Below are 26,364 nucleotides of genomic sequence, written 5' to 3' on the forward strand. Positions count from 1 at the left end.
AAGAATATATAAGATTAGGTTTGAGTATTAGTGAAGAATGCACTGAGCTGGTAACTAGGTGATCACGACTGAAAGGGAGTCAGGATCATGCATGCATGGGTTTGGGTAAAGTGGTGGATTTTGAAAATCAGACAATAAAAAGCTACATTGGGGTTCTGAGAGAGAGAAGCTTGAGCAGATGAAAGTTAAGGCACTGGCGAACGCAGTGGCTCATGCCTGTAATCCCAGCACTTTGGGAGGCCGAGGTGGGCGGATCACTTGAGGTCAAGAGTTCAAGACCAGCCTGGCCAACATGGTGAAACCCCATCTCTACTAAAAATACAAAAAAAATTAGCTGGGCATGGTGGCGCATGCCTGTAATCCCAGCTACTCGGGAGGCTGAGGCAGGAGAATCGCTTGAACCTGGGAGGCGGAGGTTGCAGTGAGCCGAGATCACACCACTGCATTCCAGCCTGGGCAACAGAGTGAGACTCCATCTCAAAAAAAAAAAAAGTCCAGGCACTGGCATTCCAAGCCTGGCAACTGGGAATAGAGTGTGGCATGTGATGAGCTATTCAGGCTTCACCTGGGCTGGTGCGTGGCTATCATTGGTGTCAGTGGCCTGCAACAGAGCCAGAACAGTGCAGAAATGGTGGTGTTAGGTGATGTGTTCACATGGATATTGAACTCACAAGGGCCTGCCTGTGAATCACCATGTGCGGACTTTATAATATCAGCTGACACTTACTTATGGTGTGTGCCAGGCACCATTCTAAATCCTTCACATGTGTTAAACCACTCAATTCTCTCAACAAGCCCAAGAGGTAAGTATGATTAGTATTCCCCATTTTGTAGATGGGTAAACTGAGGAAGGCAGCACTTAAGTAACTTGCCCAAGGTCACACAGCTGGGAAGCGGATGAGCCAGAATTTGAATGTAAGCGGTCTGGTGCCAGAGTCCATGCTCTTAACCACTGTACTGCTTTTATACAAACAGATGCCTGAGTCCAACCAGGATGATGGTCCTGGATCCTTCTCATTTGTCCCTGTCCTGTTTTTTTGTCTGAGTTTGGTCTCCCTCTGTGTGTTAACTCTTAGCTTTGCAAAAAAATATTGATCTTGTCTCCGGCCTTTGGAACACATGTTTGTATTTGGTCTTTCCAGTGGAGTCTCAGGTGGCCTCTGACTAGATTTGTCTCTCTGGGTCATCATAACCCACATTGCTCCAACCAGCATCCTGGGTCCGGCTGCAGACACTCTTACTCTGAAACCAGCTTGCTCTCCTTTGATTCCAGCCTCCCAAGGCCCTATCCTTGACCTCCCATCTCTGGGGTTAGCTGGGTTGAGTAAACCCCCATTGGGGAGGCCCAAGTGCATAGCAGCTCAGGGATCAGACCCTTGCCCCACCATGACCCCCCTCTGATGGCTGATACAGGGAAGATTTGGAGACCTGGGGACTTGCTGTCCTGGCAGACACAGGTTTCAGCTGAGGCCAGGGGATGGAGGTAGGCAGACAGCAAGAAATTCGGTTTAGAATGCAGGGGAACTGGCCTCATCAAGCACCATAGGATGGCCTCAGGGATGAGGGGAGGGGGCAGGCTAAGTGAAGTGGAGTCAGGAATGAAAGCACAAGTGGTGACAGTGGGAAGGAAAAGCCAAGCGAGAGAGCCCCATTGCTAAGGAAAGCTGCGGTGATCGTGAGAGCCCTCTGCCCGCTGGAGTCCTGCTTGGGTGTGAGAGGGACCTGGGGTTCACTGTTCAGTCGCTTCTGCTGGACACAAGCCTTTTAGTCTCTCAAACAGAGGTTGTAACTCTTGTGAGTCCTGGCCTCTGAAAATCTGGTGAAAAACATGGACCATCCCCTAAGACAGTCGTAGGAGTGCACACAACCAATCCACATTCTGCATGTAATGTGGGTGAGCCATAGCTCCCTCTGGAAATAAATCCTGGATCTCAGGGTAAGAATTCCTGCTCTAGAACTTTTAACATCACCCCCATTCTTTTTTTGTTTTGTTTTGTTTTGTTTTTGAGACAGAGTGTCACTCTGTCGCCCATACTGGAGTGCGGTGGTGCGATTTCCGCTCACTGCAACCTCTGCCTCCCGGGTTCAAGTGATTCTCTTGCCTCAGCCTCCCTAGTAGCTGCGACTACAGGTGCGCACCACCACGCCTGCCTAATTTTTGTATTCTTAGTAGAGACAGGGTTTTGCCATGTTGGCCAGGCTGGTCTTGAACTCCTGGCCTCCAGTGATCCACCCACCTCAGCCTCCCAAAGTGCTGGGATTACAGCCATGAGCCACCACACTCAGCCTCAGGTAGTTCTTTATAGCAACGCAAGAACAGACTAATACACAAAGTGATGCATCTACAAGCCAAGTAATGCCAAGGATTGCCAGCAAACCACCAGAAGCTGAGGAAGAGGCTCTCACAGCCCTCAGAAGGAACCAACCCTGCGGACACCTTGTTCTCACACTTCTGGCCTCCAGAACTTCGAGATAATAAATGTCTGTTATTAAACTGCCCAGATTGTGGCACTTTGTTGCAACAGACTGAGCAGATGAATACAGTGGAGGAGCACCTGTGGTTCTTGTTTGGGCACAGAGCTGTGAGTGCATACACTGGCTACTGCATCATACGAGGAAATGGAGAGAAGGCAGGAGGGAGGGAACATGAAGTACACTGAGGCCCAGGCCTAGAGGCCAGCTGGTTGTGGGCTAAAGGTGGCAGCAGACAGATTTGCTTGGTTTTAGGATTGAGCAGGTGTCAGAGCTGGGAAGTGCTGAGAAATGAGGTCACAGAGTGAAACAGGCAACAGCTCAAAGAAAATCAGATGAGGGCGGGGTGTGGTGGCTCACACCTGTAATCCCAGTACTTTGGGAGGCCGAGGTGGGGTGGATCACTTGAGCTCAGGAATTTGAGACCAGCCTGGGCAACATGGTGAAACCCCGTCTCTACTAAAAGCATAAAAAGTAGCCAGGTATAGGTGGCTCATGCCTGTAATCCCAGCTACTAGGGAGGCTGAGGCACAAGAATTGCTGGAACCCAGGAGGCGGAGATTACAGTGAGTCAAGATTGCACCACTACACTCCAGCCTGGGTGACAGAGCGAGACCCTGTTTCAAGGAAAAGAAAAGAAAATCAGATGAGGTTTAGGTGGATTTGGTCATGGAAAGAAAGGCCTTGGGGCGAGGGAGGCTTCGATGCCATGAGTAATCTCTTCAGCCCTCACCTCCGTACAAACAACTTTAAATCAATATACAATCGCTTGAACCCGGGAGGCAGAGGTTGCAGTGAGCCGAGATTGTGCCACTGCACTCCAGCCTGGGGGACAGAGCAAGACTCTGTCTCAAAAAAAAAAGTAAATAAATATACAATTTAATTAAAAAGTGTGTTGATGTAAACATACAATCTTTAGGAGAGGTTGCATAGACCAAGCTGTTGTCCTAAGCCCCCTGTATTACTCTGCTAGGGCTGCATAACAAAATACCACTGAGTGGGTGGCTTAAACAGTAGAAATTTATTCTCTCACGGTTCTCAGGGCTGGAAGTCCAAGATCAGTGTATCAGCAGGTTTAGTTTCTCTTGAGGCCTCTCTCCATGGTTTGTAGATGGCCACCTTCTTGCTGTGTCCTCACATGGCCTTTTCTCTATGGATGTGAACCCCTGCTACCTCCTCCTCTTCTTATAAGGACATCAGTCATATTGGATTAAGACCCTACCCTAAGTGCCTCATTTTATCTTAGTTACCTATTTAAGGGCCCAATCTTCAAGTATAGTTACACTGAGGATTGAAGCTTCAGTATATTAATTTTGAGGCTGGGTGAAGTGGCTCACACTTGTAATCTGCAGCACTTTGGGAGGCCAAGGCAGGAGGACCGCTTGAGGCCAGGAGTTCAAGACCAGCCTGGGCAATAGAGTAAGACCTTGTCTCTACAAAAATTAAAAGAAAAATTAGCTGAGCGTGGTGGCACACACTTGTAGTCCCAGCTACTCGGGAGGCTGAGGTGGGAGGATCCCTTCAGCCTCAGAGGCAGAGGTTGCAGTGAGCCAAGATCATACAAATGTACTCCAGCCTGGGTGACAGAGCAAGGCCCTGTCTCAAGACACAATTCAGGGCCAGGTGTGGTGGCTCACGCCTGTAATCCCAGCACTTTGGGAGGCCGAGGCAGGCAGATCACTTGAGCTCAGGAGTTTGAGACCAGCTTGGCCAACATTGTGAAACCCGGTCTCTACTAAAAAAAATAAATAAATAATAGCCAACCATGGTGGCGTGTGCCTGTTATCCCAGCTACTCGGGAAGCTGAGGCACGAGAATCGCTTGAACCCAGGAGATGGAGGTTGCAGTGAGCCAAGATCAGGCCACTGCGCTCCAGCCTGGACAACAGAGCAAGACTCCATCTCAAAAACAAACAAACAAAAAAACCACAATGCAGTCCATAACACCCCTCTTATGAAAAATTCTGGGCCCATCTTTGTAAGGAAGAGAAAGAGCTGAAGAATTGCAAGGAGCATAACTTGTTTACTAAGGTAACTTTGGAAAGGAGAGCAAGAGATGCTAGCAGAGTGTATTAGTCAGGGTTCTCTAGAGGGATAGAACTAATAAGATAGATGTATATGTAAAAAGGAGTTGGCCGGGCATGGTGGCTCACGCCTATAATCCCAGCACTTTGGGAGGCCGAGGTGGGCAGATCATCTGAGGTCAGGAGTTTGAGACCAGCCTGGCCAACATGGTGAAACCCCGTCTCCACTAAAAATACAAAAAATTAGCTGGACGTGGTGGTGCATGCCTGTAATCCCAGCTACTTGGGAGGTTGAGGACAGAGAATTACTTGAACCCGGGAGGCAGAGGTTGCAGTGAGCCGAGATCACGCCACTGCACTCCAGCCTGGGTGACAGAGCGAGACTCCGTCTCAAAATAAATAAATAAATAATAAAGAGGAGTTTATTAAGGAGTATTGACTCACATGATCGCAAGGTGAGGTCCCACAATAAGTTGTCCACAAGCTGAGGGGCAAGGAAGCCACTCTGGGTCCCAAAGCTGAAGAACTTGGAGTCCAATGTTCAAGGGCAGGAAGCATCCAGCACGGGAGAAAGATGGAGGCCGGAAGACTAAACCAATCTAATATTTCCAAGTTCTTTTGCTGCTTTTATTCTGGCCGAGATGGCAGCTGATTAGATGGTGCCCACCCAGACTGAGGGTAGGTCTGCCTTTCCCAGTCCACTGACTCAAATGTTAATCTCCTTTGGCAACACCCTCACAGACACACTCAGGATCAATACTTTGCATCCTTCAATCCAATCAAGTTGACAGTATTAACCATCACACAGGGAGAAGAGAAGGTTGAACTAGGTGGAACAGTCAAAAAGGGAGAACTCATGTAGGTTAGTAGGTTATTTATTTAGGGTAATTTTTTTTAAATGGTCAGTGGAGACTGAGGGATTGAAAAATTCATGCCATTTGTGGGGTCGGAAAGCTATTGCAATGAGAGGAAAGGGAAAACTGGATTATATGAAGTATTGTGGGAGCTGCAAATTGATGAAGTGTGGTTGCTCTTTTTTTTTTTTTTTCTTTTTGGGGCGGGGTCTCACTCTGTCACTGAGGCTGGAGTGCCGTAGCATAATCTCGGCTCACTGCAACCTCCGCCTCCCGGACCCAAGTGATCCACCCATCTCAGCCTCCACAGGTTCGAGCCACCACGCCCAGCTGATTTTTGTATTTTTTATGGAGACAGGGTCTCGCCATGTTGGCCAGGCTGGTCTCAAACTCCTGAGCTTGAGCGATCCTCCTGCCTCGACCTCCCAAAGTGCTGGGATTACAGGCGTGAGCCACCGCACCCGGCCTGTAGTTGCTTTTGGAGGTCAGGCTGTGCTGCTTGAATGACTCTCAGCACGTAGAATGGATTATGGGGGGTGCTGATTTCCGTGTGGGTTACAAAAGAAGCAAAATGCACAGAACTGGGAAGAGGATGTGAGTCAGGGTCCTGCTCATGATTTACACATTTTTATAACTTGGGAGTCTGGGAATCTGAGAAACAGATACCAGTACAACTGGATGCTTTCAACAGGACAAAATACAGAGCAAAAAAAAAGTGAATAGATTAAGCATTAAGTGTAGACAGAGGATTTCCCAGATGGTGTCAATTTGGCACCATTGTTCCCTCAAATTGTTTGACTCTGACTAATTCTTTCCCCCAATTTGACATTTTGAAAGAAACCTCTTGGAACCATATTTCATATGGAACACAGGCAGAGAAACATTTCGGTTGCTGAGTAAATATAGGCCTGGTTGCGTTCATTTCAGTGGCAGTCACATTATGGTAATAAAACCTGATACTTTTGGAGCTCTAACTAATCTAAGGAAGGTACGATTATGAGGAAATCAAGACTTAAAGAGGTGAATGTGCTTGTTCAGGGTCACCCTGCCGGTGAGCAGCAGAACTCATAGTAAAGTTGAGGGTAGATGGTACTGCAGGGCGGGCCTGCACACGGGTTTCCCTCATTGTATGTTGTCTCAGCCTATAGAAATCTGCTGTATCTTAGTGAATGAAGGAAGGAATTTAATACCTGTTCTCTGAATCTCATATTTTTAGAAAATTGTAAAGATTAGGGCTGGGCATGGTCGGTCACACCTGTAATCCCAGCACTTTGGGAGGCTGAGGCAACCGGATCACTTGAGCCCAGGAAATATTCCTGTTCCTGGAAAAACCACTAGACATTTAGTCTCTTTTAGAAGAATAGTCAGACTTTGGCTTTCCCTGTATTTTGTCTTAAGAGTTATAAGGGTTTCTGGCCAGGCATGGTGGCTCACGCCTGTGAGGCCAAGCACTTTGGGAGGCCAAGGCAGGTGGATCACTTGAGGTCAGGAGTTCAAGACCAGCCTGGCCAACATGGTGAGACCCCCCCCCATCTCTACTAAAAACACAAAAATTAGCTGGGCGTGGTGGCAGGTGCCTTTAATCTCAGCTACTCAGGAGGCTGAGGCAGGAGAATTGCTTGAACCTGGGAGGCGGAGGTTGCACTGAGCCAAGATCGTGCCACTGCACTCCAGCCTGGGCGACAGAGTGAGACATCATCTCAATAAATAAATAAATAAATAAAAATGTAAAAATAAAAACAAAAATACAAAAAGTAGACAGCCGTGGTGGCACACGCCTATAGTCCCAGCTACCAGGGTGGCTGAGGCTGGAGAATCACTTGAACCTGGAAGGTAGAGGTTGCACTGAGCCGAGATCGAGCCACTGCACTCCAGCATGGGTGACAGAGCAAGACTGTTTCAAAAAAAAAAAAAAAAGTTATAAGGGTTCCTTCTGGTGATTAGTTGAATGAAGTCTGGGGCCACTGTGTAGGCAGGTGATTAGAAATGGGCACATCACTGTAACCATATGTCTCCAGGAAGAAGAATTGAGTGGCACAGAAGGGTCACTAGTCCCAAAATATCAGTACAAGATGAAATTGTTTTAGGGAAGGTGTAGGTTAGGAAGGCTTTTCCATTTACAGATTCGTCTGAGAGTAGTGACACTTTAGACATCATCCTCTCCAGGGCTGTCTGGTGATAACAAAGCTTTTTGGGTTAGTGGAAAAGTTAGCTCTCTGTGCTGATATCTTGCTAAATTATAAAATGCCCTTCAACTCCTCATTCCTCCTATCATGGTCCTCTTTCTCTATTGAAGATGAGATTAATTTTTAGTGAAAAAATAAAATATGAACTGAGACTTGTCACGGGTTGGGTTCTGCAGGAAGCAGACTCCGAGACGGACACAGGATGTTTATTAGGAAGTGCTCTTGGGTGAAGCTCTGTGGAAGGGAGGGGAGAGAAGCAGGAGTGGGTGACTTCTGGAGCTTCATCCTGGGTTCGGGCCAGATGGCCAGGCCTTTGTAACCTTGTATCTATCAGCCATCAGATGCAGGCCACCTGGACCAGGTGGCTGTACAGCTGAGACAACTCCTAAATGAGCCAGCATTCCCAGTTGCTAGGACAAGCCTTTCATCCAAGAGGACTTGGGCTGGTGCACCAAGGTATCCACCACGACACTCAAAGTGGATGATACATATGAATTGATAGCGTAAAAACAAAAAGCACACCTGCTTAAATTGATATTCCCACCTGCACGGATTCATTCTGCAGGAAGAGCAACAGCCTGCAATACATGGGCCAACAAGTTCATGTGCCTGTTGTTGAATATGGGGTCTGGACTGCGACCAAGACCTTTTCATTTATACCATGGCAGCCTCCAGCAGACATGCCATGGAAATAAAGAAAAAGAAAACTCTGCCTCACTGCAATATTTATTCATTTTTTCGAGACAGGGTCTCACTCTGTTGCCCAGGATGGAGCATAGTGATGGTGTCACAGCTCACTGCAGCCTTGAACTCCTGGGCTCAAGCGATCCTCTTGCCTCAGCCTCCCAAGTAACTGGGACCACAGGGGCACACAACCACACCTGGCTAAATTATAAACATTTTTTGTAGAGGCAGGGTCTCACTATGTTGCCCAAGCTGGAGTGTAGTGGCATGATCATGGCTCATCATAGCCGCGACCTTCCAGGCTCAAGCAATCCTCCCACCACAGCCTCACGAGTATCTGGGACCATGGGCATGCACCACCATGCCCAGCTAATTTAAAAAATATTTTTGCAGAGATAGGGTCCCCTATATTGCCCAGGCTGGTCTTGACTCAAGTGATCCATCCACCTTGGCCCCCCAAAATGCTGGGATTACAGGTGTGAGCCACTGCTCCTGGCCCTGAATACTTTTTTTTTTTTTTTTTTTTGTGATGGAGTCTCACTCTGTCACCCAGGCTGGAGTGCAGTGGCACAATCTTGGCTCATTGCAACCTTCACCTCCCAGGTTCAATTCTCCCGCCTCAGCCTCCTGAGTAGCTGGGATTACAGGCACACACCACCATGCTGGGCTAATTTTTGTGTTTTTAGTAGATTTGGGGTTTTACCATGTTGTCCAGGCTGGTCTCGAACTCCTGGCCTCAGGTGATCCGCCCGCCTCGGCCTCCCAAAGTGCTGGGATTACAGGCATGAGCCACCGCGCCAAACCTTGAATACTTTTTTTCTTTTCTTTTCTTTTCTTTTTTTTTTTTTTTTGAGACAGAGTCTTGCCCTGTCACCCAGGCTGGAGTGCAATGGCACACTGCAACCTCTGCCTCCCAGGTTCAAGTGATTCCTGCCTCAGCTTCCTGAGTAGCTGAGACTACAGTTGCATGCCATCACACTCGGCCAATTTTTGTATTTTTTTTAAGTAGAGACAGGGTTTCACTATGTTGGCCAGGCTGGTCTCAAACTCCTGACTTCATGATCCTCCTGCCTCGGCCTCCCAAAGTGTTGGGATTACAGGCGTGAGCCACTGCGCCCGGCCGAATACTTACTTTTAAGAAAATAGATGAATTCAATTATTTATTTATCCTGACTATAAAAGCAATTTATATTTACGGTTTAAAACAAATGCATAGTACAAAAAAAAGGTATAAAAGCAGAGGAAAATCATCCACAAGCCCACCAACCAGAAGTAATCAGGTAATCATTGTTAACATTTTAGCATATTTTTCCTAAAATATATATTCCCATCCTTAGTTGAGCTCATGTTACACCTGTGGGAGGCAGCAGTGTGTTGTAGTTAAGAACATGTGCTCTGAAGGCAGAAAGACCTGGTAGGAATTCTGTCTCTGACACTTACTTGTTATGAAACTTTCATTCATTCATTCATTCACTCATTCAAAAAATAGCTATTGGCCGGGTGCAGTGGCTCACGCCTGTGATCCCAACACTTCGGGAGGCCGAGGTGGGAGGATCACTAGCCCAGGAGTTTGAGACCACCCTGTACAACATAGGGAGACCTCATCTCTATTTTTAAAAAATATAAATAATTTTTTAAAAATAGCTATCTATGATGTGGCCCTTGGTGCCAATGTACCTTCAGAACAGTAAAAAAGGGAGAAAAATGAAAAATATCATATGGCACTGGGAATATGAGTTTGAAAAAGGGAAGCAAAGCCTTTCCTTCATGAACTCGCATGTTAGTGGAAACTTATCCTTCTTTAAAGCCTTCACTTTCTCATATATCAAGTGTGGATAGCAATACCTACCCTATAAGGCTTCTGTCAGTATGATTGTCTCCTTAAAGAAGATCATGTATGTAAAATACCTGCACGTAGTCATTGCTCGAAAAATAGCAGCTGTTGTCATCACATATGTTTAGGTTTTTTTTTTCCACTGAACTGTGTGTCGTAGTTTCCCCATGTCAGAAAGAAACCCCTTTGAACTGGCCGGGCGCGGTGGCTCACACCTGTAATCCCAGTACTTTGGGAGGCCGAGGTGGGTGGATCACGAGGTCAGGAGATTGAGACCAACCTGGCTAACACGGTGAAACCCCATCTCTACTAAAACAAAAAAATACAAAGAATTAGCCGGGCGTGGTGGCGGGCACCTGTAGTCCCAGCTACTCGGGAGGCTGAGGCAGGAGAATGGCGTGAACCCGAGAGGCGGAGCTTGCAGTGAGCCGAGATAGCGTCACTGCACTCCAGCCTGGGTGACAGAGCGAGACTCCGTCTCAAAAAAAGAAAGAAAGAAAGAGAGAAAGAAAGAAAGAAAGAAAGAAAGAAAGAAAGAAAGAAAGAAAGAAACCCCTTTGATGGGGTCACCATGGGGTTCCTGCAACATCCATGGGAATACAGGTGATTGGCTTCCTGCCAGGAGGCGGCAGGACGTTCTTCAAGAGCAGTGATTAATATTCCAGCAACTCCAGCAGCACAGCCTACCTGGGCTCAGGAAAACCCATTTTCCTTTTTTGCTTTCCGGTCTTAGTGGTGGTAAGGCTTCCTGTAATCAGTAATCTCTGGGGAACCCTACCTTTCCCCTTTCACAATTCCCTCCATTAAGTTATCTCTGCTTGCCACTTTGGGAGGCCGAGGCAGGTAGATCACCTGAGGTCAGGAGTTTGAGACCAGCCTGGCCAACATGGTGAAACCCCATCTCTACTAAAAATACAAAAATTAGGCTAGGCACAGCGGCTCACGCCTGTAATCCCAGATACTCAGGAGGCTGGGGTGGGCAGATCACCTGAGGTCAGGACTTTGAGACCAGCCTGGCCAACAGGGCGAAACCCTGTCTCTACTAAAAATACAAAAATTAGCTGGGCTTGGTGGTGCATGCCTGTAATCCTAGCTACTCAGGAGGCTGAGGCAGGAGAATCACTTGAACCTGGGAGGTGGAGGTTGCAGTGAGCTGAGATCATGCCATTGCATTCCAGCCTGGGTAACAGAGCGAGACTCTTAAAAACAAAAAACAAAAAACAATTATCTCTGTTGGCTACATCTAGAGCCTGTTCTCTTTTCCTGCTTGGACTCTGACAGAGACATTATTTCATTTTTAAACTTCCCGTTTTAAAAGAAACTAAGAAATAAAGGTCAATCGGATAGTTGTAAAAAGAATTCAGACTTGAAAATGGGACAGATGAAGAAAAGTTGCATAAGTGAACAGGCAAAAGGCTGAAGATCATCTATAAATAAAGGATTTAGACAACTGAAAAGTAACTATAGGAATTTAACCATTTATTTACCATCTCCACTGAGAAAAGAACAGGAGTAAATCCTGTCAATACCAGAGAATAATAGATTATTTTTAAGGAAAAGCTTCCTTATTCTAAAGGCAGGGCCAACTTTGTGTGCAAGTCTGTGGTTCTCAGGCAGGGATGATTTTGTGTCCAAGGGGACGTTTGGCAAGGTCTGCCTTGTCTGGAGGCATTTTGGGTTGTCACAATTAGGAGGAGGGTGTTACTGGCATCTAATGGGTACAGACCATCAATGGTGCCAAATATCCTACAGTGCACAGGACAGCCCCCATCCGCTAGAATAAGCCAGCCCAAAATGTCAACAGTCATAATGTTGAAAAACCCTGGTATAAACAAATTCAGTGGAATCTCTAGGCATTGTGAAGTACTATTACCAGTTCTACAAAAATGCCTCTTCTGCTTGTCTCACTGATTTTTGTAAATAATAACTTTACTGAAATATACAGTAATTCACATACCATGAAGTTCATCCTTTTAAATTGTACAATTCAATGTTTTTAGTATATTCACAAAGTTGTGCATTGATCGCCACTATCTGACTCCAGAATATTTTCACTACCCACAAAGCAACACTCATTAGCAGTCACCCTTGTGCCCCCTACCCCGGCCCTACAGTGCCATCTGCTTTCTAAAAGCAGCAGGCACCAAAAATTGCCAAATTTTATAAGAGCAGCTCCTTTTCTAGAAGGGAAAGAAGATTGTTTCCTTACTTTGTTTTGTAACATTGATGAACTTACGTGGTTCTACCTAACTGAAAACTTTTGAAAAGCTTTAGGTCCACAAAGAAGGCATGACTCAGTGAAATGGACTCCATTTCAGGGGCCTGGGCCCGAGATTCTGCATTTCTGAGCTTTCAGATGCTGCTGGTCTGAGGAACACGTTTGAGTAGCATAGGGGTAGACCTGAGTAGCCCACAGGCATACGCAGGAGATGTTTATAGTATAACCCCCTGTGTATTCTCCTGGACTCATTTATTAAATAATTTTTTTGAGATATAATTCATAACACATACAAGTCACCCATTTAAAGTGTACAATTCATAGAGGTGGCAGTGAGCTATGATTGTGCCACTGCACTCCAGCCTGGAGTGAGACTCCGTCTCTTAAAAAAAAGAAAAAAATTAAGTATACAATTCAGTGGTTTTAGTGTTGACAGAGTTGTATAATCATTATCACCACAATCAATTTTTGAACATTTTCATCACCCCAATAAGAATCCCATATCCAAGGCTGGGCACCGTGGCTCACGCCTGTAATCACAGCACTTTGGGAGGCCAAGGTGGGTGGATCACCTGAGGTCAGGAGCTCGAGGCCAGCCTGGCCAACGCAGTGAAACCCCATCTCTCCTAAAAATACAAAATTAGCCAGGTGTCGTGGCACACGCCTATAATCCCAGCTACTCAGGAGGCTGAGTCAGGAGAATCATTTGAACCCAGGAGGTGCAGGTTGCAGTGAGCCGAGATTGCGCCACTGCACTCCACTAGGAGTTTGAGACCAGCCCGGGCAACACAGCAAAACCCCGTCTCCAAAAAAATTTTTAAAAATTAGCCGAGCGTGGGGGTGTGTGCCTGTAGTCCCAGCTACTTGGGAGGCTGAGGTGGAAGGATCACCTAAGCCTGGGAGGCGGAGGTTGCAGTGAGCTAAGATCGCACCACTGTACTCCAGCCTGGGCAACAGAGCGAGACCCTGTCTCAAAAAGAAAAAAAAGAAAAAGAAAAAGAAAGAAAGAAAGAGAGAAAGAAAGAGAAAGAAAGAAAGAAAGAAAGAAAGAGAAATGAAATCCCATATTCATTAGCAGTCACTACCCATTTCCCTCCAGCTCCCCCCTCCAGCCATAGGCAATCACCAATCTATTTTCTGTCTCTATGGATTTGCCTATTCTAGATATTTTATATAAATGGAACCATACAATGTGTGGTCTTTTTTGTCTGGCTTTTTCCATTTAGTATAACATTGTCAATGTTCATCCATGTTTAGCATGCATCAGTACTTCATTCCTTTTTATTGCCAACTGATATTCCATTGTATGGATAGAGCACATTTTGTTTAACCATTCATCACTCCATAGATGTTTGTGTTGTTTCCACTTTTTGACTATTATGAATAATGTTGGTAGTTTCACTGAATGTTGGATTTTTATAACTAGAGGTCTTGCTTCTGTCATATTGATTGGTTGATTAATTGGTCACTGTTAGAATGCCAATTGCCAGTAAAGATTACACACAACACATTAACATTATAGGCTGGTTTCAATGAATTTATCAAGTGTTTTTTTCAGAGCTACTTTTTTTTTTTCTGAGATGGAGTCTAGCTCTGTTGGCCAGGCTGGAGTGCAGTGGCATGTTCTCAGCTCACTGCAACCTCTGGCTCCCAGGTTCGAGCAATTCTCCTGCCTCCCCTCAAGTGGCTGGGATTACAGACATATGCCACCACGCCTGGCTAATTTTGTATTTTTAGTAGAGATGGGGTTTCTCCACGTTGGTCAGGCTGGTCTCGAACTCCCCACCTCAGGTGATCCGCCCGCCTTGGCCTCCCAAAGTGCTGGGATTACAGACATGATCCACCATGCCCGGCCTCTCAGAGCTACTTTTAAAGAGGAGAAGTTAGGAGATTACTGGGAGTACTAAATCTGAGATCATAGGGAGGCTGGGAAAAAGAGTAGAAAGGGAGGCTGGGGCCCATAAAACCAACACTATTGCCTAGACCTTGCCTTGTGTAAATGCATTCATTACAGATAAAGTTTCCAAAGGAGCCTGAGATTTTGCAACCATTTAATTGGCATGCGTAGTTAGATAATCTTTTACTTGGAAGCCAATGAATTGACAATAAGACACGTTGAAATTTCCTTCTCTGCAAAGTCTTTGCTTTGGTTTGAACATGTCCCTTTCATGTGTTGGAAATTTAATCCCCAATTCAGCCAGATGTGGTGGCTCATGCCTGTAATCCCAGGACTTTGGGAGGCCAAGGTGGGAGGATGGCTTGAGCCCAGGAGTTCAAGACCAGCCTGGGCAACATGGCAAAACCCCATCTCTACAAAAAAATAATTTAAAAATACAGAAATTAGTCAGGCGTGGTGGCACACACCTGTAGTCCCAGCTACTTGGGAGATGTTGCAGTGAGCTGAGATCAAGCCACTGCACTACAGCCTGGGTGACAGAGGGAGACCCTGTCTCAAAAAAAAAAAAAAAAATTCCCAATGTAATAGTGTTGAGAGGTGGAACCTTTAAGAGGTCATTAGATCATGAGAGTGCTGCTCCCATTAATGGATTAATGCTGTTATCATAGGAGTGGGTTAGTTATCATGAGAGTGGATTCCTGATAAAAGGATGAGTTCAGCCCCTTTTCCCTCTCTCTCTTTCTCATGTGCTCTCTTGCCCTCCTCCTTTCCACCATGGGTGACTCAGCAAGAAGGCCCTCACCAGCTGCTGGATCCTCAACCTTGAACTTCTCAGCCTTCAGAACTATGAGAAATAAATCTCTTCTTTATAAATTACGCAGTCTCAGGTATACTGTTATACTAGCACAAACTGGACTAAGACAGTCTTGAAGTTACATATTTTACACTGGTGAAGTTAATTAATAAAATAACAAACTTTTGTTTTTATTTGGCTAATCTATGTGATGTTTTCAGGAGTTAATTGCCTTATTGATGAATGAGTAAAGTAACAGCCTTTTTCCTTTTTTTATATGATTACTTTTTGATTATGTCCATGTTTATTAGCAGTTTGAAGAATAAATAATCAGGAAAATGTAGCTTATGATGATTGGCTCCATTTGTGTATCCCCACCATGATAAGTACAGTGTTTTCTATATAACAGGTACTGATTAATCTTTGTTGGACAGATGAACTCAAGCTAACCTGGCCATTTGCTAGCAATTCTTGTTAAAAAAAAAAAAAAAAGTTTTCATATGTGAGAGACTAACAGAGTTGGCTGAAGTGAAATAGTTGGATTATTGACAGATTCAATAGGTTTCAAGGTCTTTCTCCTACTAGAACAGTAATATAGGTGTTTTCTTGATTTTGGAAGCTGAGGTGTGCAAATTCATGTTTTTTTTTTTTTTTTTTGTCTTAGGCATTGTATCAGTTATCTGTTGCTGCATAACAAACTACCCCTAAAATGCAGTGGCTTCCCATTATTTTTATTTATTTAATTTTTTTTTTTTTTGAGATGGAATCTCGCTCTGTCGCCCAGGCTGGAGTGCAGTGGCGCGATCTCCGCTCACTGCAAGCGCCGCCTCCCGGGTTCACGCCATTCTCCTGCCTCAGCCTCATGAGTAGCTGGGACTACAGGCACCCACCACCACGCCTGGCTAATTTTTTTGTATTTTTAGTAGAGACGGGGTTTCACCATGTTAGCCAGGATGGTCTCGATCTCCTGACCTCGTGATCCGCCCGTCTCAGCCTCCCAAAGTGCTGGGATTACAGGCGTGAGCCACCGCGCCCGGCCAGTGTCTTCCCATTATTTATTTTGATTGTGAATTTGCAATTTGAGCAAGGTTTGGTGCAGACTGGCTATTTCTGTTCCATGTTGCATCAGCTGGGGTGAGTTGACTAGGGCTAAAGGAAACACTTTCAAAAGTGGCTCACTCACATGCCTGGCAAGTTGGGACTGGCTGTTGCTTCCTCTCGGTGGTGACCTCTCCATAGGGTGACTTGGGCTTCCTCACAACACAGCGACTGGGTAAAAACATTGACCACCCCAAGAGAACCAAATGGAATCTATACTGCCTTTTGTAACTTAGCCTTGGAAGTCACACAATGTCACTTTCACCAAGTCACAAGCCCACCCAGATTCAAGGGGAGGGAACATAAACCTTCATCTCTCAAAGGGAAGAGTGTCAAAGTCACGTTGCAAGAAGGACATATGGGGCCAGGCGCTGTGGCTCAGACCTGTAATCCCAGCACTTTGGGAGGCCGAGGCAGGAGGATTGCCAGAGTCCAGGAGTTTGAGACCAGGCTGGGCAGCATAGCGAAACCCCCATCTCTATCTAATAAAAAAAAAGGACATGTGGGATGAGAGACATTGTTGCAGTTATTTGGGGGAAAATACAGCCTGCTGTGGGGATTATTTATTATTTATGATCCTTCTCCATGTCCCTAATTTCCAAATTCTAAAGGTACTTTCTATTTGTCTTTATGGTAATATTTTTCCAACTGCCTTCTCTAAACTTGGTGGGTATAACATCTCAGAAGGTAACATTCTTTAAAATAATTTATGTTGTGGCCGATTGATCTTACAGTGCACTAAAGGTACCAGCTGAGCATCTGTCTAGAATGGGAGTGTGTCCTGCTAGGTTTACTCATCCATATAATTCTAACTTTTGTCTGTTTTGGAGAAGAAAATAATACACAGGTAAGCATATCCCTAAACATATACATAAAATAAATGAGAAAAAATATATATACATATATTCCCTGGAAGCAGCTTTAAGTCAAGTTTTGGAAGGTTCTATGGTACAGGTGATGGATATAGGTGGATTCAGGGGAAAATCTTATCGACATGTATAGAATAATAAGTGGTCTCTATTTGGGGGTTATTATGGCAAGTGATCAACATTTTCAAAGTATTAAAAGTTGAATGAATTGTGCACTAAACATCCACATACCCACCACCTAGATTCTACAATTAACATTTTACTTTATTTGCTTCATCGCCTATCTATCCATTCATCAATCCTTCTATTAATCATCTTATTTTTTATACTTTTCAAAGCAACTTGCAGTCATCAATTGATGAAGTAAGCATATTTTGAGGTCTATTTTAAAATGTGGACAATTTCCTTCCTGTTTCAATCTATCTTATAAAAGTTATATTTGATTAATATATAAAATCAGATGGGCTCAATATTTCCCATTATATTAAAAATTAAATCTATGAGAATTTGGTGGAGAAGTTGCTGGATTGTGCTTTGTGATGGGTATTCTTTTTTTTTTCTTTTCTTTTTTTTTTTTTTTTTGAGATGGAGTCTCTGTTGCCCAGGCTGGAGTGCAGTGGCACGATCTCAGCTGATTGCAACTGCTGCCTCCCAGGTTCAAGCAATTCTCATGCCTCAGCCTCCCGAGTAGCTGGGACTACAGGCGCACACCACTATGCCCGGCTAATTTTTATATTTTTAGTAGAGATGGGGTTTCACCATGTTGACCAGGCTGGTCTCGAACTTCTGACCTCAAGGAATCTGCCTGACTTGGCCTCCCAAAGTGCTGGTATTACAGGCATGAGCCAACATGCCCAGCCTGTGACGGGTATTCTTATTTAATATGCTTTTGTACATATCTTTGCCTTGACTTGAGAATGTACTAAAAACTTACATATTCTGAACTGAAAAGGAACAGCTGTGTCCCTTGAGGTGAGAGGATCACTTGAGCCCAGGAGCTTGAAATCAGCTTGGGCAACATTGCAAAACCCATCTCTACAAATGTATTGTATTTTACATATACATATAAAAATCTGTGTGTATATATATATATACACACACATATATATGTGTATACATATATATATGTGTATACATATATATATGTATACACACACACACACACACACACACACACACACACACAAAATTTGCCAGGCATGGTGGCTTATGCCTGCAGTCCTATCCTAGATACTGGGGAGGCTGAGGCAGGAAGATCTCTTGAGCCTGGGAGGCAGGGGTTGCAGTGAGTCGAGATGGTGCCACTGCACTCCAGCCTGGGTGACAGAGTGAGATCCTGTCTGAAAAAAAAAAAGAAAAAAAGAAGATAGGAACTTTACTTTGATACCTTTTTGAAAGGCAGAAAGATGTCTTCCTTGCAGAGCTATTGTGGAATAAATGAGACAACGTAAGGGAAGTTCCTGGCACATAGTGGCATTCCGTACATGGTTTCTACTGCTGAGGGGAAAGAGCTTAAAGGTTGAGTTAGACTTCTTCCTGGGTCCTGGTTCCACTGCCTACTGGCTGGGTGAGCTTGGGCAGGTTCCTAAAACGTTATCTGTAAAATGGAGATAGGAACCACTTATATTAGTTACCCATTGGTGCGTCACAAATTATCCCAAAACTTAGTGGCTTAAAACAGCAAACATTTGTCATACCATAGTTTCTGAGTGTCAGGAATTCAAGAGGGGCTTAGCTGGGTGGTTCTGGCTCAGGGTCTCTCACGAGGTTGCAGTTAGGATGTCAGCTGGGGCTACAGCCATCAAGGGCTTAACTGGGGCTGGAGAATCTGCTTCCAAGATGGCGTACTCACATGGCTATTGGCAGGAGACTTCAGTTCCTCACCTCATGGTCTCTCCATTCAGTTCCTTGCATCATGGTCTCTCCATAGGCCATATATATCTTTTTTGTTTTGTTTTGTTTGAGATTGGGTCTTGCTCTGTCACCCAGGCTGGGGTGCAGTGGTGCTGTCATGTCATGGCTCACTGCAGCCCCGGACTTCTGGGCTCAAGCAATCCTTCTGCTTCAGCCTTCCAAGTAGCTGGGATTATAGGCAGGTGCCAGCATGCCTGGCTATTTTTTTTTTTTTTTGTATTTTTGTATTTTATTTTTATTTTTTTCTGAGATGGAGTCTCACTCTGTTGCCCAGGCTGGAGTGCAGTGGCACAATCTCAGCTCACTGCAGCCTCTGCCTCCTGGATTCAAGTGATTCTCCTGCCTCAGCCTTCCCAGTAGCTGGGATTACAGGGGCCGCCAGCATGCCCAGCTAGTTTTTTCTGTATTTTTAGTAGAGAAGGGGTTTCACCATGTTGGCCAGGCTGGTCTCAAACTCCTGACCTCAAGTGATCCTCCTGCCTTGGTCTCCTAAAGTGCTGGAATTACAGGCGTGAGCCACTTTGCCTGGCCAAGGCCTCTTGAAACTGTCCTCATGACATGTATCTGGCTTCCGCCTTAGTGAGTGATTCAAGAGAGAGAGCAAGGAGGAAGCTGCAACACCTTCTATGACCTAGTCTCAGGTCATGACCATCAGTGATCAGTACTTTTGCCATATTTTGTTAGAAGTGAGTTATTAAGTGTAGCCCATGTTCAAAGGGGCTTTCATGAGTTGTTAAGCCAAGAGCTGATGGTTCCCTCTCCCCTCTGCCTCCCTATGGTCAGAGAAGTTAGGCTTGGTGAGAGAACTGACCACACCTTCCAAGGAACTGGAGTAAGGGCCCATCACATCCCCTGGTCACTTTATGTTGGTCACTTTGGTCACTTTAGGTGCCATGAGCCACAAGCCTGACAGGTGATGATGGTGGGACGTGGGGAAAGGGATTTAAATCAAACACAAGATTAGAGTTTTAAATGGTTGATTTTTAATAGCAGAAAACACCTAAATGTCAAAAAAAGTATCCAAGATATGAAGGGACATGAAAGGTAAATTTACCATAAAAACATGTTTCAAAGTAGTGATTGGAGAAAAATAAACCACTTCATTTATACCCCATGGAATTGAGCCTGCTCAGTAACAGGTAATCTTTATAAAGTCCTTACTATGGGTCAGATACTCTTCTAAGTATTTCACAAATAGTCACTCACCTAAACCTATGAAGTAAGCACTATTATCATCTTCATCATCTCCAATTTTTTTTGAGACGGAGTCTCACTCTTTTGCCCAGGCTGGAGTGCAGTGGTGCAATCTCAGGCTCACTGCAATCTCTGTCTCCCGGGTTCAAGCAATTCTCCTGCCTCAGCCTCCCAAGTAGTTGGGATTACAGACACTCACCACCACGCCCAGCTAATTTTTGTATTTTTAGTAGAGATGGGGTTTCCCTATGTTGGCCAGGCTGGTCTCGAACTCCACACCTCAAGTGATCCACCCACCTTGGCCTCTCAAAGTGCTGGGATTACAGGCATGAGTCACCGCGCCCGGCTTCATCTCCATTTTTACAGAGGAGGAAACTGAGGCATAGAGAAGTTGAGCAATTTGCCCAAGGACAGAACTAGAGCTAGCATTTGAGCCCAGGTCATCTGACGCCCGAGTCTTAAAAGATATGATTGCAATTTAAGGTTTGCTCAAGGTACAGAAGAATATTGGTTAAAGTGTTAAGGCTGACATTTCTGTTCTTTCCCCACTGTTCCTGGTTAAACTCAGTGCCTGGAGGACAAAGATAGAGGCTTTGTTTCAAATGAGGAATTGGATTCAAATTTCCAAAATGAAAATTTTCCAAATGATATAAACTTTAAATGAAAACATGTAAGATCTGACGGTTTGATTTAAGCTCTGAGCAGGGCCGAGGAATAACTAATGCTCACCTCTTCCTGCAAACACTATAAATTTATGCACTGAGCCAGGCACCGCGGCTCACGCCTGTAATCCCAGCACTTTGGGAGGCTAAGGCAGGCGGGTCACTTGAGGTCAAAACCAGCCTGGCCAACATGGTGAAACCCCATCTCTACTAAAAATACAGAAATTAGCAGAGTGTGGTGGTGTGCGCCTGTAGTCCCAGCTACTAGGGAGGCTGAGGCAAAAGAATCACTTGAACCCAGAAGGCAGAGGTTGTAGTAAGCTGAGATCATGCCACCGCACTCCAGCCTGGGTAACCGAGCAGGACCCTGTCTCAAAAAAAAAAAAATTATGTGTTGATTGGATTCTTAAGCTTTTCTACCAGATCCTGATTGCATTATGAGGCCTAGGCCCAGATGAATACTTCATAAATGTTTTTTTGACAATGAATAGAATGCTTGTTTAGTCTTCTAGACTTGTCCCACATATATCAAGGATAAAAATGTCTTACTTTTTTTTTTGTTTTGAGATGGAGTTTCGTTCTTGTTGCCCAGGCTGGAGTGCAATGGCGCAATCTCGGCTCACTGCAACCTCCGCCTCCCGGGTTCAAGCGATTCTCCTGTCTCAGCCTCCCGAGTAGCTGGGATTACAGGCACATGCCACCATGCCTGGCTAATTTTTGTATTTTTAGTAGAGACGGGGTTTCATCATATTGGTCAGGCTGGTCTCAAACTCCTGACCTCAGGTGATCCACCTGCCTTGGCCTCCCAAAATGCTGGGATTACTGGCGTGAGCCACCGTGCTCGGCCAAAAATATCTTACATCTTGATTACCACTTGTTTATTGATTATTGAGACCCATAATGAGTAGCACTCATGGGTTGTGACATCTGTAGTGGGATGCGTCTGTGGCATCTAATAGAAAGTCTGACTCAAACTGTCTGAAATGCAAGGAAAGGGCAGAGTTTGTTTAATGAAACAACTCAGTGACGTCATCAAGAACCCAGTTAAAAATTTTTTTTTCTATTTTTTGATTCTGCCTTATTTAGTGTGTAGGCTTTGACCTAGGGCTGGTTTTCCTCTTAGTCACGAAATGACTGTCAGTGGCAACAAGGGTACTTGCTTCCTTGTTCATCCAGCAGGGTAGACAGGGAAAACCTCTTTCAAACCATCAGATGTTAAGTTCTTTCCTTCAGTGTAATTAGGCCACACATTGATTGACTGAGACTCTGGGTAGTGTGGAGGGGGTGGATGCCTGAACAGAGTTGGGGTTCTATTAGAAGGGCAAAAAAGCAAATCGATGCTGGGGAGGTTCTCAAGCTGTTTCTTCATCTGGAAAATGGTGAGAATTTCGCAGAGAATTGAGAGGATTAGAGATAATGTGTCAGATTTAGCAAATAAAAATCGAAGATGCTCAGTTAAAATTGAATTTGAGATAAACAGCAAATAATGTTTTAGTCTAAGTATGCTCACCTCTTTCTACAAACACTACAAATTTATAATTTGGTTCTTAAGCTTTTCTCCCAGGTCCTGATTGCATTACAAGGTCTAGACCTAGAAGGGCATTTTGTAATTTTTTTGGCAATGGTTAGAACCTTATTTAGTTTTCTAGCCTTGTTCCACATGTATCCAGGATAAAAATACATATTTATACTAAAAATTATTTGTTGTTTATCTGAAATTCAAATTTAACGGGGCATCTTGTATTTTATCTGGCAACCCTAAATCTACGTGAAGTTCTTGGCACAGAGCAGGTATCCATTCACTGGCTAGTATTAGTGTTCTTTCTACATAAGAGCTCAGTTAAATGGCAGCATGGTACTTTTTTTTTTGGAGACAGAGTCTTACTCTAGCCCAGGCTGGAGTGCAGTGGTACCATCTCGGTTCACTGCAACCTTGACCTCCTGGGTTCAAGCGATTCTCCTGCCTCAGCCTCCTGAGTAGGTGGGACTACAGGTGCACGCCACCACTCCCGGCTAATTTTTTTGTATTTTTACTAGAGATGGGGTTTCACCATGTTGGCCAGGCTGGTCTCGAACTTCTGACCTCAGGTGATCCACCTGCCTCGGCCTCCCAAAGTGCTGGGATTACAGGCGTGAGCCACCGCTCCCGGCGCATGGTACTTTTTAAACTTTTACTAACTTTCTAGAAAGGTTAGTTTTTGACCAAAAGACGAATTAACTAAACTGCATGTGACTGCAAGAAATCCTTTACCACTACTTAAAACCAGATCAAAGCAAATGTCCCTAAGCAGAAGGTCATATTTGTGTATATGGGATGGCACATTATAAGGCATCTAATATTACTACTTAATACTAAATTGGACCTATATTAACAGATGTTCAGTTATTGGTTTTTCTCCATCTTCTCAATCTATACGGATAATTAATTTGTTACTTCCGGTTCACCAGGTCTAAATAAAATTTTAAAAAATTATTCATTTGAGTCAAAGGTAATGCTGCTGAAATTCCTAGTACAAAGGCTCTGATATACAGGGATGAAAATGGAGTGATTGCCCCAGGAGTTCTGGATCCACGTGGGTGAAGCTGGAGGTCACAGCACTGTTACTTTGCATCTGGAGGAGGCAGGAGACTCTGCGAAGCCCTCTGTTGTTGCCTCTGACTCCATTTTCCCTCATTGCTAATTCATTGCTGCTACCTGTAAAATTTTCTAATATGCTTCCACTTTCATTTCCTCATCAAATATTCACCGTTATGAAAAAGAAAATCCTATTGGCTTGGTATGAAGTGGCCAAACTGAGCATGCTGCTACATATTGTTACCAGATTCACTACAGGAATAGATTAAGTGGATTTTATCCCAAATATCTATTTCCTATTACAGTACTGCATCTTTCTAATTTGGTGGCTGCTATGACCTCATACACTGCCTATTTTCCGTGCTTTTCCTAACCAGAAGAGACCCTATTTTTCTCCTTTGCTTGTTAAAGCGAAAATTATTATGCAGCTTTCCATAGATTTGTCCCCAATGTCTTTAAAAAAATTTTTTTTTCTTTATTTTCTAAAAGTAGCATTGGAAATGTTATCTCCTTCAATTTCATCACCTCTTCATCCTCCTTGGAAACCCGATCCATGGTGGGTATTAAGATCTTTACATTTCTACTGGTTGGGCGATGACTTCATTGCTTTCAAGCCAGCTGGGGGATCTTGTGTGGCAGAGCATCGGACCGAAGCGGAGGTGTGGGTCGTTGCTGCTGCTGCTGCTGCTACTGCTGCAACAGCTCTTTGCACGCGCCCAGCTGCTGTGTAAGGAATCCTCAGGCTGCTAGGTCTTTGCGCCTAACTCACCCAAGGGACCGCAAGCTGCTGGATGAGTGTACGTGTGAGTGTGTGTTGTGTGTGTGCATATGTGCGTGTGTGTGTGCACACGCAGCGGCAACAGTTGGGCAGCAGCAGCAATGGACTTCGATATCATTTTTACCAACAACAGAGATAAACCATCCTCCATCCTGTATTTCTCAGCTCCCGCCCCGAGTGTGTTCTCCCCCTCTTCTCCGACTTCCCCCACCCCAGCCCCCGGCACGGGTCCCTCCGGAGGGAGGGCAGGGTAGCTGCGCTGCAGGCAGGATTCCCTCTTTTTTCCGCAGTGACAGGCGGATTCCGGGGCCTCCTCGCCACCTCCTACCCCCGCAGCCACCCCTTTCTCAGTCACGATCTCCCCACCCCACCACCGTCGACCCTCTCCCTTCTTCCCCGCTCTCCCCCCGGCGTCGGCTCCAGGCTCGGGCCCCGCCCCTCTCAGCCTCTCCAGCCCAGGTTGCTAGGGCTTGGCGGGGCAACCAAACCTGGCGTGCCAGGAGGCGCGGCGCGCGCGTGAGCGCGCAGGCGAGCTTGTATAAGGAACCAGCGTTCTTCGGCTTCGGAGACTCGAGCACGAGCGGCGCGAGCCCGAACCCCAGGACAAGCGCTTCCTCCTCATTGGCTCCTACCAGAAGGGGGCGGGGTAAAGGCGGGATCGGGCAAAACCTGAGGTGCTTTCCCATTGGTCCGAACGGGCCGGCTGGGGCGGGGCAGTTAGCAAAATAGGCTGCGCGTTCGCTTCTGCTAGAGGGCGGGGCCGGAGGTTTCGATTAGTTGTCTCTGCCGCTGGGGAAGGTAAAGCGGCGACGGCGTCCTCAGGAGCTGTGGGGTCCCCTGCTAGAAGTGGGGGACTCGGCGGGGTGAGTAGTCGCGCCGCCACCCGCCCAGCCTTCTTATCCTTACATCGGCCCCGCGTCCACCCAGCTTCTCCTGAGAGTGGAGACCCACCCAGTCCCCCCGGGCGGACAAGAGAAGGGGCGGGGGCGCCAGTCCCCCCGGAACGGGGCGACGCGGTGAGGACGTCCCAGCCCGGAGTAGCCCCTCCTCAGCGCTCCCCTGCGCCTCTGGAAGGGCTTCCCCCGAGGGGCTGGGGCTGTCTTTTGGGGTGTGGGGAGGCGAAAGGGTGTGAAAGAGGGGCGGCGGGTCGAGCCCGCCCCGCGGGGCTCCCCTCAGCGGCGGGTCTGCGGCGTCCCCGCCCCGCCGCTCCCGCGGCACGAGCTCCCCGGGGCTTGCGGCGAGGTAAGCCCCTTCCCGCCGGCGCCGAGGAGGGGCCTGCGCGCCCCAGCCCCCTGCCCGAGTTCGGAGGGAGCCCGAGACTCGCCAGGGGCCGTCAGTCGCGGCCCTGGCCCTTCTGACCTTGGCTGCCCGCGAGGGTGGGCTAGCGACCCGGCGCCGGCCCCGCGGCTCCGCAACCTCCCCCGGACAAGTTTCAGGCGATGCAGTGAAGTTCACGACTGGCATAGTGCGGGGAAGAAGAATGGCCCCTTCTCAGACCTTCATACCTTTTGGACCCTCATAGAAATCGGATTCTGGGATTTGGAACCGTCTCCCAGAATGAACAGGTCCTCCTTGCATTGACACGTTTTGTGCCCACGTTGGGGAAAAAAATAACCTGAACATATTTCAGTGTAAAGGCAGATCTTCCTTGAGGGTTTTGTTTTTCGCTTCATTTGAGTGTTAAAGAACAGATGCCTGAATAAGAAAAGCCTGACCTTAGTATCTCTACAGTGAGATTAGACGGGTGCTGTGATATTTAAGTAGTTGCAGATCAGTATTCTGTTAGCACAATCTGTTTTAATTGGCTGGAATTTAAGCTGATTTTAGAAAGTATTGTTGACACCGAATGATTTCTTTCTGTGCATCTGAATTAGGTTTGTTTGAACGTAATGGTTATATAGTTAATGTAAAAGATTACACAAATTAATTTGTCTGAGAGCGTTTGTCAGAAACAGGAGACAGAGATGTGTATAGAACAGGATTATCGTTTTAGGTAACATCTGCTGGAACATTTCCAGCTTGTTTCTTTCTTGCTGTAGGGTTACAAAAAAGACATCTTCACCGAGGCTATTCGGAATTACATGTGAGTGACACTTAGATGTAAATTTGTTTTTATTTCCTTCAAGTGTTTTAAAATGTTTTATTCACAAAATGTGAAGAGGCTATATTTACTTGTTCCTGTATCTTAGTGTTGAAGGGGATAGTATGATCTTATGATTAACAATCCAATTAGGGTCCATTAATAATAGATTTTTTAAAAAGGCGTGCTGCTTTTCGAGACTATGATAGGTTGAGTACCTAGCAAGACTTCTA

General features: G+C 45.7%; 1 protein-coding gene across 2 annotated transcripts in view; it reads left to right on the top strand.

Annotated features, from left to right (window-relative positions):
• Positions 1-24,743: 24,743 nt before the first annotated feature.
• The window catches only part of CDKL5 (cyclin dependent kinase like 5), a 228,918-nt gene continuing 227,297 nt past the window's right edge, over positions 24,744-26,364 (top strand). For both annotated transcript variants that reach the window (XM_016943184.4, XM_063804863.1), the window contains exon 1: positions 24,744-24,914. The gene's annotated coding sequence lies outside the window, so the exon portion shown is untranslated. The remainder of the gene's footprint in view (positions 24,915-26,364) is intronic.

The sequence above is a fragment of the Pan troglodytes genome, chromosome X, assembly GCF_028858775.2.
Source record: "Pan troglodytes isolate AG18354 chromosome X, NHGRI_mPanTro3-v2.0_pri, whole genome shotgun sequence".
Lineage (NCBI taxonomy): Eukaryota > Metazoa > Chordata > Mammalia > Primates > Hominidae > Pan > Pan troglodytes.